Below are 25,522 nucleotides of genomic sequence, written 5' to 3'. Positions count from 1 at the left end.
ATTTTGTCGGTAAGTGTTTCACTGGCCTTAAATATCGCGAGTTGTTGAAAATGTTTGGTAGTCGAGATTGAAGGATCATGAGGTGTTAACCTTCGAAGAGATGACTTTATAACTTCATTGAATAGTAAAAATAGGAAAGGGGATGATTTACATGTAAAACTAATATATTAAGATATCTTCGTAATAGGAGCTTTCCAAATTAGTTATTTTTGCTTTAAGATGTTTGTTTTATTAAGACTGATTCTAAATGTGGTTCAGTACAAAAACTTAAGTAAGATAGGCCTATAATAAATATTTCATAGCAGTGTGTAGGCCTACGCTTATTTTAAATGCTGTACTGTAATTCAACAGTTAACAAAACAACCACAAAACAACAAACAATAACAGATAACAGTAAACAATAAACCAAATATAAAAATAAGATACCGGTAGGCTATTATTTAATTTTCAAATAAATATACGACTTGAGTTCCTTCATTACCGACAACGCTTGTTACCGTGGTTTGCCTACGTTAAATTGCGTCACATTATTGAAGGAGCTGTTGTTGGTTATTCTATTCGAGATACTTTTTTGAAGTGTTTAATCATTTGTTTGTGCATGTAGATTATTACATTTGAAGGCCCACATCACACTATCGTACCACTCCCTACTAGTTGCCACCATCGATGTATACAGGGTGAATAAAAAGTCAAGACCCCCTCCCCCCCTTTCTAATATTTTTCCAAGTAAATATACAGAGATATCCGTTTGGTAGTCGTGCAATCTTAGCGGGAAGTTTCATTTTATGATTTTGAAATTTTTTAGTGTCCCCCCAAAAGGTGGGATTTGGGGGGCAACTCAAAAATTTCAAAATCATAAAATAAAACTTCTTGCTAAGATTGCACGACTACCAAACGGATATCTCTGTATATTTACTTGGAAAAATATTAGAGGGGGGGGTTTGGTCTTGACTTTTTATTCACCCTGTATAACCTTGCCACTGCTAGTTATCAGAATAATCAAAAGTGTTATCGATTTCTCAACCATGTCTTACTCTTTTTTTATAATTACCTATATTATGAGTACACGATTCGTCTATAAAATATAAATTTGTTTTAAAAGAAAACGTCAAAAAACAATAATAAAAATAGCTTGAATGATTGAACAGATTGGTATTCAATGTAACATAGTAACCATGGCAATGAGTTGAATACGTATAATAATAGTGTGAGTGCAAATACTCTGTTAATGAACGTACACGTGTTTATTAGTTCTCTGTTTAAATCCCATTATTTATGGATTATCCAGCAATGACCCGACCATCGCATCAATAATAGTAATTAGTGCAGTGACTGTGGCTATACATTTCTAGTTTTGACGTTTTGTGTCAATAATTTAGCTATATTATGCAGCACAAGCTATAATAGTCACAAATTGTGTAAGCTTGTGCAGTTATTTAATAGCGAATCCAACTACATAATCTGTACTTTTGAAAGTTGTAATTTTTATATTTTTTATTAAGTACTACCTTTACGTCCTAGGGCGAAGGCTATAGACCGAACCCGTTTTACATATAACTTCGGGGCTAGGTCTAGTTCTAGTAGGTCGCAGCATTATCAAGTATCTAATTAATTAATACAATTAATTAATTTATTTACGAAACAAAAACTGATTCATGAAACCCATCTAAAAGCAATTCATGATTGTTGAGATTTGACCCCGGGATCATCGCCACTGGACAATATAATTAATTAAGATGTGTCCGTCATAAGGTTGCTACAGCTTGTTTCTATATCTTTTAGATTCTTAAAAGATTAATTTTGAGACCATTCATACAAATTTGTAAAAATATAAAATGAAGTATTTATTCGAACTTTGTTTGTAATCATAATACGAGAATATTTAAGAATTCATTGATTTTTTTGGCAAAATTCTTTCTTTCCGCCCGGGATCGAACCAGGGACCTTGTGCGTGTGAAGCACATGTGATAACCGCTAATGAAACTAATGAACTTACTTAATTAATGAACTTATTTAATGAAACTTGGTGAGTAGCACCTGGCTGTATAGAATTAGCTAGTTAACTAGTTAATTTAATTAGTTGTACTTTGAATATGAACACAATAATAATCCAAAGCGTGCCTGCTTAGACATGATCGGTAACCTACCGACAGCGGACGTATTCCTTTTTATGAACTCTTTGATTTAAGGGGTTTCTCTCAAATTTCCTGACGCTATGAGAACAAAGGTTGGGCAATAGTGCTATATGTACCCCGACATTTCATTTTCAAACTTTAAACCATATCATAATTTTGTACTTTTTTGTATCATCAAACATACATTTACCCCTTCCCCAAAATATTTATACGAAAATCAAAACTCAGGGTACAGGTCTTCGTCAAAACACAAGTTGTATATTAAACCAAATACATACAACCAAATCATATCATTTTGTATTATTTTTGTACCACCAAAAGAACATGTTGTACCACCTGAACATCTGAGATATTACCAATTTCAAGTCGGGTTGCAGACCAATTTACGCCAAAACCTGAGTGCCCAAATACTAGAACATTCTATGTCATATCATAGTACTGTATTATTTTTGTAGTACACAGAAACGCTAACATTTTGGTACGATTTAAATTAAGACTCTAGGGCCAAAAATGTTATGTCAAGGTACAGGTCTACGCCAAAACACGATCTATATATACAATATTAGATAATAATCTAAATCACAATCTCGTACTGTCTCTGTACAGGTTCGCGCCTCCAAAAAGATTTTGTACCACCATACGAACTGATACTTATATAACAAATTTCAAGTCGGGGTATGGGTATTGCCTATAGCCCAAGAAGTTATATATTATTTTACCATATGAACTATATTATAATTTTATACTATTTTTGCACTTTTTTGTACGACCTTAACAACTGAGATATAACAAATTTAAATTCGGGCACAGGTATATGCCAAAAACACAAGTTGTCAAACTATATCTATATCATAACGCCACACGTTTCTACGGCTCGTAGGTGCGCCGTCGTTGCGTGCATCTAGTCCCGCCCGCCCGCCGCATGGTCTATCTATGCACTCACAGAGCCGAATGTGAAGTAGAGTATAAAATAGGCCTAAGAGTGTTGTATGACAGGAAAATAATTTCCATTATCAATGGAACTGCGTCATTACCTCTTCGTGTGTACGTAATCTTGTTGGTATCAGCAAAACATGGGGCGCCACATAGATGTCTAGATAGATGTCTGGCTGCTAGACAGATGTGGTGTGGCTTACATCAGCATCGCGTCAGCAAGACACATTCTAATCTTACACCGATTACCGACCAATGACCTATTAACAACACAATTACAACAAAATAGAGTTTTATACGCTCCATGATAGAGGTATAAGGTACCCGGATATTTATAACTGCAGGTAAATACCCGAGTATTTGTGATTATTCAACTACACGCTACAAACGAGTTTTAATTTAGTATTTCCGCGTTAGATAGCTCTGGAATGTGTTTCTAATGCATATTTTACTTCGGTTGATTAAATTATAAGGAATTTAACACATTTAATGCAAATTATGTGTAAATTATCATTACATTTTGATAATGTACACAAAATCCTAAAATATATACAGTAAACTACCAGATCTTTCTCCATATATGTTTATTTATAACTGAAGGTTTATAGAATAAGTTTATTTTTAACTAAACATGTTTAATAATTCTAAAGGAACATCCATACAGTATTTGAAACTAAAAGCCCTTGCGTCAATTTGAATAATGAGTACAAACCCGTTTAGTAAAACTGTTGACAATAATAATGTACGTGTTGCTAATAGTAACAATGTTATTCATATACGTGGTCTAAGCATTCAAGAAAATATTTCTGAATTAGACATACAGAATTACTAAGCGTGGCCAAAATTATATTCTTGTATTTGACTTTCAACTTTATTTCACCTTTATAATACTTCATTCAAGTAATTAATTTACTTTCTAAAAAAATGTATCGCGTGCGAGTAAGTTAATAAAAATATAATATAATTAGTATTTTGTTTTTAGGATTAGGATACTATACATAAGTAGCCTATCTACTCTTTTGTAAACATAAACATTTTCTAAAACCATATAATGTCTATAATTTTACACTAAAATTTATAATTTTTATATTGGTCCTCCAAAAAATCTATATAACTGACGGTTAAAATCTTAAATCCCCCCTTTAAAATCAAAAATACAAAATTTTTACCGTATAGGTATTCTTCACGAGTTTCTCGAGTTTTTAAATCACCATATTAGACAAAGTATACCCTCTAAACAATAAATCGCCATATTTTTTACTAATTTTTACATCACAAATCCATGCTAATCACAAATTTACATCACTGCTAACGTTTTATACTTGTATGAATACCCTCACTTTTGGTTATTTACCCAGGATATAGCTTGGGTAAATACCCATTTTTAAATACCTGCCTACTGGGTATTTACCCGGGCCGGATGACTGGTCCGTGGCAATATTTTATGATATTTTCGTACCTAACCTAGTTCTTGTTATCGTATAAGTAGAACACACCATAATGATATAATAATTATGAATGTAAACAAAGTAATTATTCTCTCGAATGACTCAACAGTTAGGCCTAAGTCATGATTCACATTCTGCTTGCACGATGTAATCCCACTAGAAGAGCTCTAATAATATGATGGTAAGCTCCTAACTTTAAGTCCTGCTTCGAACAGACTTGCATTATCTTTATGAGAGATTTAAATAAAAAAACGTGATTTAAAATGCAAATTTTAATGGTAACTCAAATCTAAACAGAGTGCTGAATTTTCTAAGGACATCTTTAGAACTTTTATAAAAGAATTTAGAGAGGATTTTTCGTGTTAAACTTTTATATGATGAATACTGGATGATTAATACAGGAGATTCGCCTTAATAGGGTTGTCTTTAACTATTCTAAGCCACGACAGGAAATATTTGCTTGTATCACAAACGTTTTTATGATAGTAGTATTTTAGATGTCATTGCTTATTATGTATTTTATTTATAAATTGTGACGCAAGCCATGTATGTAAATATGTTAACTACAAAGGAGTATTTGATTTGAGATTCGAACACTTTAAATTACAAAATTCATCGCAGATCCTATAACATAGATTAACAGAAATTATGAATTAACTAAATCTTTGAATTAAAAATAATAGCCACTGATGAAAACGCCAATACTGAAAAGGGCCACGAATAAAATTAATGTCCGATATAAAATCGTCAAATTTTCCACTATTTCAGCCGTTTTCCCGAGTCGAATGCGATTCTTTTCAAACGAAAATTAGTATTTGGCTCTAAGGCTATTATCGGGAATGGGATTAGAGCAGAGCTTTGGCCAATTCCCTGTAAACGATTCGATATCTGGGCAAAGAGACTCTATCGACCATACAACGATATATTTTTTGAAAACGATCCGCTATTGAATTAGATTATGCCTGACTCAGGATCAGAAATTAGGGGTTGAAATCAGCAGGGGCGGGGAAATGCACGAGCAATCAAAAAATGTGATTTAGAAACTTGTACGAATCGGCAAAACCTTTGAGTGTATCTTCGGAATATAATGTAATAATAATATGAATATTGATTTTCTAACGGTAAATACATTATATTACAAGACAATGCACAATACAGAACCTGAAAAAATAAAACAACATAATGTTTAAAACTAAATGTTCGCGTGTCATCCTATAAACTAAGATGGAAAATACAGTCTTAATCCTAATAATACATAAATAGTGTTTTTTATTTTGTCCAAGTAATTAACTTGGGAGAAAATGTAGGGCCCCCAAGGCAAATCCGGTTTGGTGGTTTCGGGATTATAAACTTAAAAAATGCGATCTCTATACTATAAAGTCCAATTATATAAACGTAACTGAAGGGATTAAAGATGTCAATGAATGACGTATAGAGGCTAATTGTATGGTTATACGTTTTTAAAATAATTGTGTTATCATTTCATGCAAGGCGTCCTGTTTTTAGTCAGCAAACAAAACTTACTTCGTGGATTTTTTTTACTTATTGAAATATTCCCATTTAAAGATCCATGCACGAAAGAGTGGCTCTTCTAGCTCGGCCAACGAGTACAACGGCCTTTTCACCAGTGCTTTGAGGAAGGGTCTTTTTGAAAGTCTTAACCTTCAAGTCTTTTACAGTTTAAGGAAGTGTGGTAAAAACCCTGATAGCGTACCGTGGGAAGCATTTCAGAGGGGCTTATCCCAACTCCGTGCAGTGGTCAGAAATCTGTCAAAACCGACTGTCCAACTCCGCGCAGTGATCACTTCGGATCCCTCGCGGCACATCACATGTCCAACTCCGCGCAGTGGTCACTTCGGATCCCTCGCGGCACATCACATGTCCAACTCCGCGCAGTGATCACTTCGGATCCCTCGCGGCACATCACATGTCCAACTCCGCGCAGTGGTCACTTCGGATCCCTCGCGGCACATCACATGTCCAACTCCGCGCAGTGGTCAATTTTGGCTTTCAAAGCCTGACGGCTGAGAGTTGGTGTTTGAACTTTGAAATTGTGTTATACTTTATGTTATGTTTTTCATTTATAGGAAAGGAAAAGGGATAAGATATACCTAAAACAGGAGATGAAGCTTAAAAACCACTAATATAAAGAAGTTTTAAAAAGTCCGTGAGAAAGAGTGACTGTGAATTTATACGTTCCAAATTCTACAATAGTCAATCATTCATATTATTACTGGGCTTATGAGCTCTCTGAACTTTAGTACCAAGTTCAAAAATATTAGTTTTGTATACAACCGCAGATTGCTATAACAAATTAGCTGTAATCTCTGAGTCATACAACAGTGAGCTACACTCCTCAAATTGGAAAAAATGGCCGACAAACGTCTATGTTTTTTATGACTTGCAATACAAAATTATATCAATACTTAAAGCAGTATAGGGATTTTAATAAAACTTTAGACTTCAAAATTGACTTTATATTTAATTACTCTACGTACAAAATGTTAAAAATTCCAGGACAAGTGAGCCAAAATTGGTGGTTTTTATCAAACATTAATAAGAATCATATAACACAGATTTACATCAAATTAATCATCGTTAACATAAACATCGTGTATATTATTTACAAAACGAACAACAACAAAACACCATTCCATTTAAATATCTGGACTAAAATTAAAATACAAATTATTAGCCTACTACAATTGTATAAGTAAAATATTTAAAAATTTACAAAAGTTACACTTATTTCAAACCATAATAAATTTAAATTAATATAGTTAAACAATAATTATAAGCTTTAAAATTCGAAGCAATATTAACCTTAGTAAAACATTTTACAATCGTAAATAATTAAAAATCACAGTACCGGAAAGTAATATCTTATTAATTTTCCAGAAAAACTAAATCACATTATTGGCAAACTTCAAAAACAAACTTATACCTTAAATTTGATTACAAAAAGAATTTTTAATAGTTTCCTTTGTTAAATGTTATTGGAAGAGATTATTAAGTTTTATTATTCATTCAAGTCCATTGTAGCCACTTTTAGATGCAGAGCAAACTTTTTTTTACAAAAAAAGAGGTTACAGCAAATTTGCAGTATATTGCTGCATAATAAGGTAAAATCCGTGATCGCAGCACACAATAGTAACGTAAAGCTCATGAAATCGTTAATGAAATGTATTATTAAAAATAATCGTGAACTGAGAATTTCATAAACTTTCATACGTATACACTCTTCGCACGGACTTTTTGAACTTCTTACATAGTAGTGGTTTTTAAGTTTCACCTCCAGTTGTGAATCTATAATTTTACTTGTATAATAAGCTAAAATATTTCTTTTACGTCTTATTAAATGGTGAATTTAACGTCGATGAAGAGGATTTTCATTGAAGCCAGACCCAGACCAACGTTTTAGCGAATTTCCCATATAGGGAATAGGTTGTTACCGTAGGATCCAAGAAGTATTATGGACTTATGGTAAGACCTGGACCCACTGATTTAATTTTTCGTTTTTATGTCCCAAAGGCCGAAAACACCATCCGTTCGAATTTATATATACAGTATGTTTGATATATATATATATCCGTTAGCACGATAATTCGAGCAAAAAAATTTGGTATGAACGTTAAACCTACATTTATTCGAACGAGTTCACAAACCAGCACGATCGGACCATGAAAACTGGGGTTTATGGTGAAAAAATCGAGTTTTCCCAACTTTGACCCTAAAAGCATAATTTTTTTCAATTTCTTTTGAAAGCAATTTGTAGAGCCTAAAGACAAATAATTTAGTATATCGAAGTGTTATAATGCGCCATAATTGTTACAGAAAAAATGCCAACAAATTTTAATTTTATAATTCCCATGTTATTCTTACGGAGAATAAGTAAATTGTTGTAATTTCCTGTAAAAGGAGTGTATTTTGGCTAAATTTGGAAATGCATTTATTTTACACTTAACTATTGACATTTTACAAAGACACTTACTACCCTGCCTCTTGCAGCAAACCTATGTGTACTCATTAAACTAATGCTATTTAAATAGGGAATAAATAGTATATTTCGAAAGAGATATTTTACTGGTAATGCAATCAGGCAATTAGAAGTTCGCTTAGTCTGCAGTTTTGCTGCGGCGGGGGTATTATTGTAATAAAATCAGCAAAATTTTTAGAAACTTCAACTCACGTCCATGCAAATGTGCTGTAGCCTTTGTTTTGGTAAAAACTTTGCCAAAACAACTACCGTAGATATTAGGAGTGGCCACCGCGCGGAGTTTGACTTGACTCTAAAAGTGACCACCGCGCGGAGTTGGGCTGAACCCTTCGGGGGCCAAAAAACTTTTCCTCGGATTAAATTTGACCACTGCGCGGAGTTGGGCAATCCCCTTTCAGAGATCTGCTTAGACGACATCGGGACATATCCAAGTCTACTGCATTTCGTGTCTCATAAGTATGCTGGTCTCTCCTTCTGTCAAAGTCAGTTTCCTTGTCCTTTAGGAGACCAAGGATGTTGTACACATACTGGCTGAACACAGTTAGTACTTGCTGTTCTTCAAAAATCGGGCGACAGTGGTCGTAGTATCCCGCAAATGTGATCACCCGAAGTGCCATATAATCAGTGGAGTGAATAAAACTAGTATATTCTTATTAGTATATTCCAACTAGTTTTTAGTCCAGTCAGCAGGTAGTTTTAGATGGAAAAAGGTCGGAAGTCAATGAAACTTGGGGATGTTGTTCAGGGATGATAAATCAACATTTTCCCAAGTTTTGGACCTCGAGGACCCTGTGGAAAAAAGAGGGTGGGGGAAAAACTTCAACATTTTCGACAATTTTTTTCTTTTATCTCAATAACTTTTTTCTCTTACTTCCTACCGAAAAAGCATACCTTACACTTTTGTAGAGCATTAAATTTCCTACAATTCTATATTTCAAACATGTTTGTACGATAATTTGTTACCGAGCAATAGTATTTTAATTTTAATGTATTTTTTAAAAACCCACCAAAATATGCAAAAAAGCAGAATTCTAACTTATTTTTTCTATTTCACACAAATTATCACAAAATGTTGTAGTAATTATGGTTCCTAGTTATAAGAACCATCTCTGGATACCCCCCATATCCCACTTACCCCTGACTCACCTGACTAAGGTGGCTTCCTACACCCCCCCCCTTGGTTCCACACTACCACAATATTACATTATCTTCTACGTATTATAGAATATTTTACAATTGTAATTGATTAGTATGCATGTATACATACTATCACCATCACATCCATCAGTCTGCAAGGTCGTTAGATGTTTCTTTTCTGTCTTCACTCATTTTTGCCTTATATACTCTGCCGTGTTGTCGCACTGCCGCGCTGTGTAGCTTACAGTTATATATTAGTTTTAGTCTCGTTTGGTTGGTAGCCTACCAGAAATGCTCTTCACGCGGGCTATGAAGAGCTATGGAGGACTCATTCGTGGACGCGGAGTAAGCGTTCTGTGATTTCCATATGTACATGGGGAAAGCCCAACTCTGCGCGGTGGTCAAATTTAAGCCGAGGAAAAGTTTTATGGCCCGCGAAGGGTCCAGTCCAACTCCGCGCGGTGGTCACTTTTAGTCTAACGTAATTTCGTGTGAGATATGATGTGTTTAATGTAAAATATTCTATATACATACCGTGTGTCCCCAAGTAATGTTACACTTTTAAATGTCCATAGCTACTTTGTTCATGTGACAGGTTAGGTTTGGTTAGGCTAAGTTAATGATAGGTAAATTCAAATGAAACATAAGTATTCTATTTTTTACTAATTAACTTTATTTTATTAGTAAATGTGGTTTCTTACAGTACTAAATTATGTACATTTATAACAATTTCAAACTTCAAATACAAACTCACAGCTCCAGGCCAAAATTGACCACCACGCAGAGTCGGACAGTCGGGTTTGACATATTTCTGACCACCGCGCGGAGTTGGGATAAGCCCATGTACATTGGGCACGCTATGTCTTCAACGCATTTGTGACCAAGTAGAATTGTTCGCTGAAGTTCGCTCAGAGACATCTGAGCAGCATTTAGACATGAGACCAACCCATGTAGTGAGAGACAACATGGGCTTTGATAAACTGCTCGCATAGTTAACAACATCCCCAATTCCCTCACATCCAGGAGATTTATTTGAGCACATGAATTATTGGTCATGACGAAGTTAACTGTCACTTAGCACGGGAGATAGGGATATCATACATGAAGAAAATGGTGATGTTCAGAAAATGGTGAGTGAAAATGTTATGGAATTTAAACTTAAACAGAATGATAAGGTCGTGAATCTCACTTCCGTTCCATGCTCTTTGAAATTGCTGGCAAAAAAACTCACTGTCGATCCTCTTACTCTTTTCCAGTGTGTCTGTATCGCAAAAGGATCTGAGGAATAATAAGCTATTTAAGTTTAAACTCGACCCCTTCCCTATATCAATCTTTACCGAGGAAGGAATGCGCAAGGGATGTACACACTCTTCATTCCTACATTTCTTGTGAACAAGAAATGTAACGTAATTAATGGAGGACTAAAACTAATATATAACTGTAAGCTACACAGCGCGGCAGTGCGACAACACGGCAAAGTATATAAGGCAAAAATGAGTGAAGACAGAAAAGAAACATCTAACGACCTTGCAGACTGATGGATGTGATGGTGATAGTATGTATACATGCATACTAATCAATTACAATTGTAAAATATTCTATAATACGTAGAAGATAATGTAATATTGTGGTAGTGTGGAACCAAGGGGGGGGGGTGTAGGAAGCCACCTTAGTCAGGTGAGTCAGGGGTAAGTGGGATATGGGGGGTATCCAGAGATGGTTCTTATAACTAGGAACCATAATTACTACAACATTTTGTGATAATTTGTGTGAAATAGAAAAAATAAGTTAGAATTCTGCTTTTTTGCATATTTTGGTGGGTTTTTAAAAAATACATTAAAATTAAAATACTATTGCTCGGTAACAAATTATCGTACAAACATGTTTGAAATATAGAATTGTAGGAAATTTAACGGTCTGCAAAAGTGTAAGGTATGCTTTTTCGGTAGGAAGTAAGAGAAAAAAGTTATTGAGATAAAAGAAAAAAATTGTCTAAAATTTTGATGTTTTTCCCCCACCCCCTTTTTTCCACAGGGTTCTCGAGGTCCAAAACTTGGGAAAATGTTGATTTATCATCCCTGAACAACATCCCCAAGTTTCATTAACTTCCGACCTTTTTCCATCTAACACCTCTTTTTTTTTTGCCGACTGGACTATTTAGCTAATTCTCAAAACGAGGTGAATAAGAATTTGCTAAAACTAGTTAGAATATACTTGGGTCATTTGGCGAATCCTAGTACATTCTAACAGGTTAGAGTAAATTAGGCCTAGAAAATACTAAACAAATTACAAACTTTCAATTCTGAACATATCACCCGCCTTGGTGCCCTTTGTTTCTACACACTACCATTATTTTAATTTAATCTATGACACTACACAGGAATACCTCAGTCTATAGCTTAATCTGTCTGCAAGTGAAGATTACCCTCCATGTACTAACGTTGATCGGGCATTGCTGGTAAAAATCTTAAAAAAATTGTTATGTCTTGGATAAATAAAAAATTCAAACAAAAACTAAAGCCTTGTCCTTATTAACAAAAAAGTTTTGCAATGTAGTAGGAAAGGTTAATACTGAGGCACAAGTAAAAAAAAACTCATAAATAACTGTTTGACTGACTGTCTGAACTGACTGACTGATAAAAAACTGTTTGAAAAAGAAGACGGATATGAAAGCTACGGGAAACAAAGCCATCAAGCCGAAAGACTAGGAAAATTAATTTCTAGATATGAATCAGGAAGAAAAGACGTGTTTAGTAAAGTTACCGGTTCCATTTCAGTGGGCATTAAAAGACACGCAGAAAATGAAGGAGACCCACTCTAAGGACCTTCTGTTTCCTTCACTGGTGAATTGGAGGGGTTTAAAGAAAAATATTAAATGAGTAAAACAAAAGAAAAACGAATATAAAACAGATGAAACCAAAGATCACTTGCGGAACTTCAACGTTTAGTACTGCTACAGCAGTTTTAAAAATTCACTTGTAAAATCCATGTTTTCACTAGTAAAACGCATAAGCTGCTTTACATATCTACATCTAACTCACGGCTATCACAGTGCGTTTTTCTATCATAAACATAGCCATATGACTGAATGAAAACCCTACTTTAGCCTCCGTCACTAGAAAGCTAGCCTGCCTACCCCTAGCTTAAAAATCTTTAAGAATATACTAACCTTGGCTAGTAAAAACTAGCGTTTATTCACCTACAAAGGTTAGAATATTCTAGTCATTTGGTGATCTTAGAATTTACTAGGGGTAGTATATTCTGACTATTTTTATTCACCTAGAACTTAGAATATACTTGAAATCAGCTTAGTTTAAGCAAATACTAGTTTTTATTCACACCACCCAATGCAGTAGTAGAACCTGTTGCGCAGCTGAACATTCAGTGGAGTGAATAAAACTAGTATATTCTCATTAGTATTTTCTAACTAGTTTTAGCTAATTCTCAAAACTAGGTGAATAAGAATTTGCTAAAACTAGTTAGAATATACTTGGGTCATTTGGCGAATCCTAGTATATTCTAACAGGTTAGAGTAAACTAGGCCTAGAAAATACTAAACAAAATACAAACTTTCAATTCTGAACATATCACCCGCCCTGGTGCCCTTTGTTTTCACACACTACACAGGAATACCTCAGTCTAGCTTAATCTGTCTGCAAGTGAATATTACCCTCCATGTACTAACGTTGATCGGGCATTGTTGGTAAAAATCGTTAAAAAATAGTTATATATTGTCTTGGATAAATACAAAATGCAAACAAAAACTAAAGCCTTGTCCTTATTAACAAACAAGTTTTGCAATGTATTAGGAAAGGTTATTACTAGCACAAGTGAAAAAAACTCATAAATAATATTAAAACTGTTTGAAAAAGAAGACGGATATGAAAGCTACGGGAAACAAAGCCATCAAGCCGAAAGACTGGGAAAATGAATTTCTAGATATGAATCAGGAAGAAAAGACGTGTTTAGTAAAGTTACCGGTTCCATTTCAGTGGGCATTAAGAGACACGCACAAAATGAAGGAGACCCACTCTAAGGACCTTCTGTTTCCTTCACTGGTGAATTGGAGGGGCTCAAAGAAAAATGTTAAATGAGGAAAACAAAAGAAAAACGAATATAAAACAGATGAAACCAAAGATCACTTGCGGAACTTCAACGTTTAGTACTGCTACAGCAGTTTTAAAAATTCACTTGTTGTAAAATCCATGTTTTCACTAGTAAAACGCATAAGCTGCTTTACATATCTACATCTAACTCACGGCTATCACAGTGCGTTTTTCTATCATAAACATAGCCAAGACTGAATGACAACCCAACTTTGGCCTCCGTCATTAGAAAGCTAGCCTGCCTACCCCTAGCTTAAAAATCTTTAAGAATATACTAACCTTGGCTAGTAAAAACTAGCGTTTATTCACCTACAAAGGTTAGAATATTCTAGTCATTTGGTGATCTTAGAATTTACTAGGGGTAGTATATTCTGACTATTTTTATTCACCTAGAACTTAGAATATACTTGAAATCAGCTTAGTTTAAGCAAATACTAGTTTTTATTCACACCACCCATTGAATCGGAAATCGGACATCAGAATGTATACTTTATCAGTACAAATGTCTCATGAAAATTCATCCAAGGAACCAAATGTGTTAGTTATAGTTTTGAACATGTAAGAACTAATAGTTTAAATTAAATCAATAGAATTCAGAAGCGAATCTTGCCTGTATATACTTCTGTTACTCGCTGAACTTACAAGAACTAGCCAAATCAACGAACAATTGCGTTGTCTGAAAATATTTTCTTAACTTGTTTTGAAGTGTAATATTTTACCTAATTAGCTAGTCATAAAGAAATTAATGTATAAAACTCATTAAACGTGTGCAGACAATATACCTGTAGAAACAAACTAAAACTAGTTCATTTTCAATACATAATATTAGAAAATAACCTCAAAATTGAATTTCAAAATACTGGTTTTCCACTAAATAGGTAGTTTTATTAAAGTCATAGGTGGCTAGGCTAAAGTTGCTATATATTCTTTACAAAATACAAAAGGAGAATATGAAGGTCTTACTTATTTTTAGTTTCGTTTGATAGAATTTGGTTTTTGGTTGTATTTTATTTTACGCCACACTACACTGTTTAACAAAATTTTCAAACAAGGATTTAGTACAGAAAACAGCTGTTTGCCGCCAGCTTAATCAAATGGGGTTTCATTACGTACTACTGTACTGTATTGAGTATTTACCGGACACTAATCAGCTGATTATATTATATTTGGCAATGAATGCTTATAAACAAAAACATAACCTCTAGTTATGAGTAGTGATTGTTAAGTCCTTTAGTTAGTGGGAATACATAGGCATTTGTACAGATTTTTTATTGTTAAGTTAGCTTAGAGTAGTATGGCGTAAAATATCGTACGTCACTCGTCCAAAATGTGTTTTGGACGAGTGACGTACGATAGAGGTTATGACTAGTGATTTTTAGTCCTTTAGTTGGTGGAAATATATAAGGATTTGTACAGATTTATTAGTATGGCGTAAACTATCGTACGTAACTCGTCCAAAATGTGTGTACCGGACTCGTATGGTAATCCCACACTCGACTTCGTCTCGCACGGGAACGACCACACTCGTCCAGCAAACATCTATTTTCAGGACTAGTAAAGTAATATACTATTACTTTTTTATATTTATATTATTATTTATAGGCAAATGTCAAGTTTAAAGAGGCCACCACTATCAGCTGGATAAACTAAAATTACTAATTACTAACAACATAATCGTTATGAACTTTTACTGAAAGTTGAAATTACTATACTCTTAGTACTGTAAAGGAAATTATTTGTACTTATGTTAACCTTTTCTTTAACAATATTATGTAAAAATATCCTTTCATGCACATGATGTAAGAGGGTGATAGGGAGTATTATGTACCATAAATATATATTAGTGTAAATCCTTGTGTGTTTAAGACATTATATGTTCTCGTCTTTTGTAATGGAAGGTGCAAGCCATATTCTTGTCGATATATCTCGTTGAGATTTATAGTCCAATGACGAATTACGTCAAACCAGCGTGGGATTGGACCAGCTACCTTCAGATTTGAAAACACTCGGCTATGTTATTCAGGCAATCAAAATTCTGTCCAATATTTAAAATACTAAGATTTTAAACAAAACAATCCTTGTTACAGGTATTTTGATTTGGGAAAATTACTCGGAAATTGACTCATAGATACTTTAACAGTTACAAAAATTGCCAATCACGATGTTTGTGATGAGTTTGTTGAAGAGATGGAATCTATGAATGAGTTGATTGTGAGTTTGTTGCCATGTCCAATTAAGTTGGTCCGAATGTCCGATAAATCGTATGGTTCTGAGGCTCAATTAATTGAAATAGTTGAGGCTCCGACATGTCACCTACCCCTCTTCCAGATTCCAATCCAGTAGAAAGTAATATTTGGTAAATTCGATGTAATTTGGTTTATAGCCGTTTAGGTTTTTAAATATGTGTTTGGACATAGTCATTTTAGTTAACAGAGAAAATGCACAGTCCCGTATTACACAGAGTAGGCCTAATAACATTTCCATAATTCTGTTCCACAAAATTGCATGTTGTGATTTTTTTCTAAAGACTTTGAGTTTCTTGGTATAAGTTATGTCATATATTTTATTTCTATTATTTTATTATTTTATCCTAAACAGTATACTTCATTTGAGTAAATTACCTGATTATTAGGTTTGGTTCACCATTGATCATACGATTTGTTTTATAATCACATGCACACCCATTTTTGTAAAGATACATAGAAGTTGAACTTTGACTATTGGTTCACTAGATTTTCCCGATTGGACAACGAATTAATGTAATCCTCTTTGCTCCAGCCACGTACTCGTGTCTTTGTACTGCTAGAATTAAATTTACGAATACAATTTTATCACCTCTTCCCAAATACTGGTCCTAAATTAATTTTTGTTTCTAAATAAAACTGAATATTTGTTATGTAAAATCTTATGTTCATATTAGTAACAAGGCCAGGAATTTAAAAAAATATATGTACAAAACAAATTTCTTCTAAAAACCCGTGACAATTTCTCAGGGTTTGACAGTTTTAAAATAAATATAAATTAGAACCGTTACGAATTCCTAAATCATAATATGGACTATACGTGTGAACACGAGGGCCAAGACCGAAGTGCGTGGCATCAAAAATAAATGTTAATTCTGTGCGTAAAACGGCCTCATATCCGTTTTGATCATTAACTAGGATTAATGATTGTGAATGGATGAATGGACCATGGCGAAGTGAGAAAGCAGTCGTTGGAGATGGATATTAATGGACTCTTGGCACTTGACGAACAAGTCGATGGTACACTAACTTGCAGTTAATTGAAAAAGTTTCACATTTGTATTTCGAGACAAAACTCATCTTGGATACTAGTTGGTACTAGTTGGATTGACTCGAGCCCACGACATCGCTGCCTTGGTGCTGAGCCGGGACTCAAACCACGACATCGCTGCCTTGGTACTGAGCCGGGACTCGAGCCCACGACATCGCTGCCTTGGTACTGAGCTGGGACTCAAACCACGACATCGCTGCCTTGGTACTGAGCCGGGACTCAAACCACGACATCGCTGCCTTGGTACTGAGCCGGGACTCGAGCCCACGTCATCGCTGCCTTGGTACTGAGCCGGGACTCGAGCCCACGTCATCGCTGCCTTGGTACTGAGCCGGGACTCGAGCCCACGACATCGCTGCCTTGGTACTGAGCCGGGACTCGAGCCCACGACATCGCTGCCTTGGTACTGAGCTGGGACTCGAGCCCACGACATCGCTGCCTTGGTACTGAGCTGGGACTCGAGCCCACGACATCGCTGCCTTGGTACTGAGCCGGGACTCAAACCACGACATCGCTGCCTTGGTACTGAGCCGGGACTCGAGCCCACGACATCGCTGCCTTGGTACTGAGCTGGGACTCGAGCCCACGACATCGCTGCCTTGGTACTGAGCTGGGACTCGAGCCCACGACATCGCTGCCTTGGTACTGAGCTGGGACTCGAGCCCACGACATCGCTGCCTTGGTACTGAGCTGGGACTCGAGCCCACGACATCGCTGCCTTGGTACTGAGCTGGGACTCGAGCCCACGACATCGCTGCCTTGGTACTGAGCCGGGACTCAAACCACGACATCGCTGCCTTGGTACTGAGCCGGGACTCGAGCCCACGACATCGCTGCCTTGGTACTGAGCACAGTCAGTCTCGTATGCAAGTAAACTGAACCACATGTCCTTAAATTAAACTAAAACCATTTACAAATTATTCCAAACATTTTTAGTGTCGATTCATGTTAAAAATCGTTGTTTCAACCAATTTTCATAACAAAAAGGTCCGGGACCAGTGGCTAAAGAGATAACTAAACAGAAATGTAGAACAGTGCCTTGTAGAAAGTTGAAGTGTATCCAGACAGACTGCAATAAAGTCATTAAAAGTTGGTCTGGATATAAAGAGTTTTTACGCCCGATAAACTTGCTCCCTGTCTGCACCAGATCGCCGAAATTAAACTTCTCTAATCTGCTCTATTACTTCAAATTTTATGCACGGTTGGAGTTGCTTTCGAACTTAAATTAACTAAAGAAACTGTTCACTCGTTCTCCAAGTGCTCATTGCTTAGTTTGTAGCTTTTAAAAGCAATTGTGTAACTTTTGACGGAGTGGAGGCTTTTTATTGTTTTATTTTAGTTTAGTGAGGATTTTGAATCTTAAAATTGTAAAACAGTTTACGTTTTGAACTTAATATAATTTGGACGATAAAATTAGAAAACAATTTCAATATTTTATTATTCCTAAATCAAACATGATTTAGATTAATAATACTCGAGTATCTGTAAGAATTACTGTGAGAAATATGAAAATCATTGAATTGATAATTAACGAATTATAAAATTATATTTCCCTACAGTCACCCGACAAAGTTGGCTTTCTTGTACTGTTTATAGTACAGAAAGCTGCTAATTGCTGCATATTTATACTTTGCCGTACGGTTCATACTTTGTCGTCCGGTTTATACTTTGCCGCACATCAGGATTCCAACGAAACAACACAAAACAGCGTGGTTCTATTATGCACGTAATCCGTGTACGCTTGGAAATAGGTTGGCAACACTTAAAGATAATAATACTATGAGCAGCTGATTGACTATTATAACTACAATTTAACCTGTCATTTCGTGTTTATAGTTTCGGTATTTCTGAACTTTCTGGACTTTTCTTTTAAACGTGTTTAAAACATTCCTACGATCTTAATAAACAAGAAAATACCTTTAAAGCATTTTTTTTAGGCGCGGAAACCACTTCAAATTACAAAAACATACGGAACTATATTCTCAAAACGCAGAACACATTTCTTGCCGAGGAAAAATAGCAGAGTGATACGGACCGGGTACTACTTTCTCTAGGGCACCTTTTTGTGTTGCCAGCTGAACCTAAAAACGTGTTGTATAGTGTTTGAAAGACTAATTATTTATATGCTTTATAGTGACTGTAGGAAAAATATTATGTGTAACACGATTGCAAAAGGCCTTTGCCCATTAGTTACACGAATAACTATTGTCGTGAGGTTTATACTTTGGCGCACATCAGGATTCCAACGAAACAACACAAAACAGCGTGGTTCTATTATGCACGTAATCCGTGTACGCTTGGAAATAGATTGGCATGACTTAAAGATAATAATACTATAATCACCTGATTGACTATTATAACTACGATTTAACCTGTCATTTCGTGTTTATAGTTTCGGTATTTCTGAACTTTCTGGACTTTTCTTTTAAACGTTTTTAAAACATTCATACGATCTTAATAAACAAGAAAATACCTTTAAAGCATTTTTTAGGCGGATTAAAAAAAATAAAAAAATATTTACTTCCACCATGGTCTCGCACGGGAACGACCACACTTGTCCGGTAAACACTTATTTTCAGGACTAGTAACGTAATATACTATATTGGCATATTTTGCAGAAGAATCAACTTGATTATTCTATATGCTAATGATTATTAGGCCTACTGTTTATACTTGAACTCTTTTAAATAAGTAACACTTAAAATACTACGACTACAATCAGCTGGTTCATTATTTCCCATTCCAGTCAACGCTTGGGTTTAACCTAACCTAAAAACGTGTTGTATAGTGTTTGAAAGACTAATTATTTATATGCTTTATAGTGACTGTAGGAAAAATATCATGTGTAACACGAGCACAAATGTCCTTTGTTGCTCTAGTTACACAAATAACTATTTCATTGATATCTCATTTATTCTATTTATGTCCCGCCCTCACATTTTAGGACACTAGGCTCTTACCCGGAACCATTTACATTACTTCAGATCAAACCTGGAGGGCATTATCACTACCTGATAAAATTCATTGGTGATTGGTGGGATTAGAACCTATATCTAATTGTTTTTACTTAATGAATTGATGACTTGTTAAACGAAGTGATTTCAAATTCAATTTCGTAAAAGTGTATTGACTTGTCGTATATTGTTTAGTATGTGTACACATAAACCATGCTTGGAGTTGAATTAAGCTCAACCAATCTCAAGTCCTATAGGAAAACATTTTGGAAAATGAAGAAATATAAAAGCATATTAGTTTAATTAAGTTGACCCGATTAAGGCCGTCTCATTGCATTTTCACAAGTGAACCTTGAATTATTTGCCGGCAACAGGTCAGTAGGGGTGGATCAGAGGACGTGGTGTTTTATAAGATGGAAATCAGGGTCAATGTTTCATGAACACCAAGTTTTGTGTGTCTTATTTAGAACTTCCCTTTCGTTAACCTGTTTATCTTTTCACCCTGGTCCCTGATATAGAGCAGGTTTTCATATTGGGATGTTGTCCATTTTAATCAAGCAAATATAAAGTTATATATATATATAAAGTAAAGTTATATATATATAAAGTTATATAAAGTTATAAAAAAGTAATATAAGCGGTTTGACAAATTAAAGTATACTGTTTTGTCAAAATTCCTTTGTTTGTTATAAACATTACTATTTGCTGGTTAAAACCGAACCTCTTTAATTAGCTATTCGATCTCAATTTAAGTATCCTACAACCACCTAATATTGTATTGATGTCGTCGTAGTATGTTATATGCTGAATAATGCGTATTCTAAATCAAGACGTAAACACAAACAAATTATTTAGTTATTGCGTCATTATCAAATTTAAATAATATTGTTTTCCTACAGTTACCTAACAATGTACATGTTCTCTCACTGATTTGAGAAAGCAAAGTGGCCAATTCGCTCATCAGTGAGACAATGCTCTAATTACTTTGTCTCACTCCAGATTTGCAATGTGAAGGCACGAAATAGTGAGCGCGTAACATGCAGACAAGGTCGTATGCGCGTGAAATACGTTGGCAGCACTGGCTGTAAATCAGCTGGTCAGCTGTTGTACTGTTGTATCATTAACTGTTATATTAAAAGTTCACTTCTGTGTAAAAATATGTCACGTTTCTTTACCGATTTGTTTGTTTTATGGTAACTGTAGGAAAAATATAATGTGCAACTCGAGTGCAAAGTGCAATTGTCTCACTCGAGAAACCATTCCTCACACGCTTACGGCTCGTGAGTATTTCTCTCGAGTGAGTCAATTGCTCCCTTTGCTCACTAGTTGCACAAATAAATAATGTCAGCTGATTATAGATTTTATAATTAACCATGCGAAATATGATTAGCCTAACAGCTTAATTTAATATTCCTGTCCTTCGCCGGGTCGGTCGGCAATATCTTCAGCATAGATGAATTAATACAATTATAATAATTATACTTATATAATTATACTATAATATTACGTTATAGTAATATAATCATATAATAATATTACTTCATCTATGCTTACAGCCTGGTCTGGGTTATTGAAAGAGACTGGTCTAGTGATAGACCGCGATCCTGGTCCCCGAGATCCCGTGTTCAAATCCCGCCAATAACTTATGGCCTTAACCCTTTTAGTGACTATTATGACCTTTTAGCAGTACCGCGTCCCTCTAGGTCTAGCCTCCTGTAAAAAATATATACAACTGTTCAGAGTTAGGTACAGGGTGTTTTTTTTAAACGCAACCAAAATAATTACAACTACCGTGAGACACTTTTAACGACAATACCAGTTCATATGATATTACCCCGTTTGCTTTGATTCGTTCATTGCCGATCAACTATTTTGCATCATTCCAGATATCGGTTTAGTGTTATTGATAATTTGTTCTAAATAAGACGAAATATTGATTTTCCCATGCTCAAATAGAGCTTGCGAAAACGCCAAGTTGAGACTTATTAACAATACTCATAGATAACTATGCAACAATGCATATCAGCTGATTGGCAATGAAATAAAGAATACAGGGATACCAAAATGTGAGCTTGTTTTGTCGTTAAACAGTGTGTTATGGTACTTGTAATTTGGGTTGCATAAAAAACACCGTATATTAGCTGCTTAGGATTTAAAAAGGGGTACACACAATATTTTTAAGTGATTGCCGTGATACTGTACATAATGTTTTGTCATTTTCAATAGTTCTTCTTTATACTTATATGTTATGTTATCTGCTTATCCACATTGCCAACTGTTTGAGGTTCCATTCTTAATATTCAATTTCAATCCTTATCCTTTTCAGCAGGCTGCTTCAACACTGGTGTCGTAGACACCGTATTTGGAAAAAAATCGTGTCCTAGTATAAAATCAGAGCTTAAACACACATTGCTTGAGACACGTGTCTGGACCAAGACATCGACTGAGTATCATACAGTTGGCGCGTGTCCGGACCAAGACATCGACTGAGTATCACACAGTTGTCGCGTGTCCGGACCAAGACATCAACTGAGTATCACACAGTTGTCGCGTGTCCGGACCAAGACATCAACTGAGTATCATACAGTTGTCGCGTGTCCGGACCAAGACATCAACTGAGTATCACACAGTTGTCGCGTGTCCGGACCAAGACATCGACTGAGTATCATACAGTTGTCGCGTGTCCGGACCAAGACATCAACTGAGTATCACACAGTTGTCGCGTGTCCGGACCAAGACATCAACTGAGTATCATACAGTTGTCGCGTGTCCGGACCAAGACATCGACTGAGTATCATACAGTTGTCGCGTGTCCGTACCAAGACATCAACTGAGTATCATACAGTTGTCGCGTGTCCGGACCAAGACATCGACTGAGTATCATACAGTTGTCGCGTGTCCGGACCAAGACAACGACTGAGTATCATACAGTTGTCGCGTGTCCGGACCAAGACAACGACTGAGTATCATACAGTTGTCGCGTGTCCGGACCAAGACATCAACTGAGTATCATACAGTTGTCGCGTGTCCGTACCAAGACATCAACTGAGTATCATACAGTTGTCGCGTGTCCGTACCAAGACATCAACTGAGTATCACACAGTTGTCGCGTGTCCGGACCAAGACATCGACTGAGTATCATACAGTTGTCGCGTGTCCGGACCAAGACATCAACTGAGTATCACACAGTTGTCGCGTGTCCGGACCAAGACATCAACTGAGTATCATACAGTTGTCGCGTGTCCGGACCAAGACATCAACTGAGTATCATACAGTTGTCGCGTGTCCGGACCAAGACAACGACTGAGTATCACACAGTTGTCGCGTGTCCGAACCAAGACATCAACTGAGTATCATACAGTTGTCGCGTGTCCGGACCAAGACATCAACTGAGTATCATACAGTTGTCGCGTGTCCGGACCAAGACAACGACTGAGTATCACACAGTTGTCGCGTGTCCGGACCAATACATCAACTGAGTATCATACAGTTGTCGCGTGTCCGGACCAAGACATCAACTGAGTATCATACAGTTGTCGCGTGTCCGGACCAAGACATCAACTGAGTATCACACAGTTGTCGCGTGTCCGGACCAAGACATCGACTGAGTATCATACAGTTGTCGCGTGTCCGGACCAAGACAACGACTGAGTATCATACAGTTGTCGCGTGTCCGGACCAAGACAACGACTGAGTATCATACAGTTGTCGCGTGTCCGGACCAAGACATCGACTGAGTATCATACAGTTGTCGCGTGTCCGGACCAAGACATCAACTGAGTATCATACAGTTGTCGCGTGTCCGGACCAAGACAACGACTGAGTATCATACAGTTGTCGCGTGTCCGGACCAAGACATCGACTGAGTATCATACAGTTGTCGCGTGTCCGGACCAAGACATCAACTGAGTATCATACAGTTGTCGCGTGTCCGGACCAAGACAACGACTGAGTATCATACAGTTGTCGCGTGTCCGGACCAAGACAACGACTGAGTATCATACAGTTGTCGCGTGTCCGGACCAAGACATCGACTGAGTATCATACAGTTGTCGCGTGTCCGGACCAAGACAACGACTGAGTATCATACAGTTGTCGCGTGTCCGGACCAAGACATCAACTGAGTATCATACAGTTGTCGCGTGTCCGGACCAAGACAACGACTGAGTATCACACAGTTGTCGCGTGTCCGGACCAAGACATCAACTGAGTATCACACAGTTGTCGCGTGTCCGGACCAAGACATCGACTGAGGTTTGGACAGTTCCCAATTCGTGCCAATTGACAAAGAATTGTCATGGCATAATATTAAGACTTACACAGACAATTGTAATATGGATTGCACTATAGAAATTACTGTAAGATCAAAAAGGTACAAATGGCAATTATGTAACATAGCAGGAATAAATATTAAGCTATAATGTGATGTGTATTTCAACATATTACATGTGTTAAGGGGTTAAGGGTATAATTAAGGGACATAGCTTGTGGTTAGTGGTTAGAGAGTGGTCTTGAAGGCCCAGGTTCAAATCCCACCAATCACCAATGGTTTATAGTTATGCGATAACGACGTTTAATTAAATTCAAACTGTTGGTCCACCTATCAATTAAAAAGGGTGATCTCTTGAGACCTCCTAGGAGAATAGTGTGCATTGGAAATCCACGAAACGTACCTCCATAAAAAGCTGAATTAATGTTAAATTCTACTTTTTTTGCTTTTCGAACAAAATTATAATAGAAAAGTAACCAAAATATTCAACAAACATTTTAAAGCATAAAATGGCAAGTATAAAATTAGGTATTCAGTTTACTGGGTATACAGTTTTTTTTTTTTTTAAACGTTTATAACTTAGTATAAAATAAACAAACTGGCCAAATTTGATCAAAACCTTTATTGCAACGGTCCCAGTAAAATTGTAAGTGCCATTTCAAGCTGTAGGGCCACGTAACAATTAAAAAAGGAGGTTTCACAGGCAAGAATAACTATCTGTATCATACATCTCCTTCAACAAAAACAACACAATTAATTTGGTTAGTTTAACTATCCAGCAAAATATGAAAAGAGCAAAGATTATTATTCAATAAAGATTTTCAGGAAAACAGTAAGTATGAAATTAAAAGTAATTGAAACGGCCCAAGTTGATTTGTAAGTGTAGAGTTGGATGCAAATGGCCCTCGAGTCACAATTAAGAGACAGTGGCGGATCGGCGGCCGGTTCTGGCTTCCCACACAAATTTAACTGTGGGAAAAGAGCCAAGATTTAGCAAAATTGTCGCTTGAAATTAGCTTCACATAATGGTGCGGTTTTCAGACATTGGGGAGAATAAACTGTTATTTTCAGATCACTATTACCATAGATAAAACATACTCCCTTAGTAGATTTCTCATCCTTATGGAACAGCTGAAGACAATTTTATTGTTAGTTCATGTACGGTTTATGTAGAGGTGGTGTTTGGTTTACAATTTGTTTCCCGTTATTACAGCCATTTAAAACCCCGTTTAACCAAATAATACGATC

General features: G+C 36.1%; 1 protein-coding gene across 1 annotated transcript in view; it reads right to left on the bottom strand.

The window, feature by feature from the left end:
* Positions 1 to 25,522, bottom strand: part of LOC129005601 (protein Wnt-16-like) — a 109,373-nt gene that overhangs the window by 24,586 nt on the left and 59,265 nt on the right. The window lies entirely within an intron of this gene.

This window comes from Macrosteles quadrilineatus, unplaced genomic scaffold (assembly GCF_028750875.1).
Source record: "Macrosteles quadrilineatus isolate MER2022 unplaced genomic scaffold, UCM_ALF_1.0 Scaffold_24__1_contigs__length_1734639, whole genome shotgun sequence".
In the NCBI taxonomy this organism is placed as follows: Eukaryota; Metazoa; Arthropoda; class Insecta; order Hemiptera; family Cicadellidae; genus Macrosteles; species Macrosteles quadrilineatus.
This window is presented reverse-complemented; position numbering and strand designations above follow the sequence as displayed.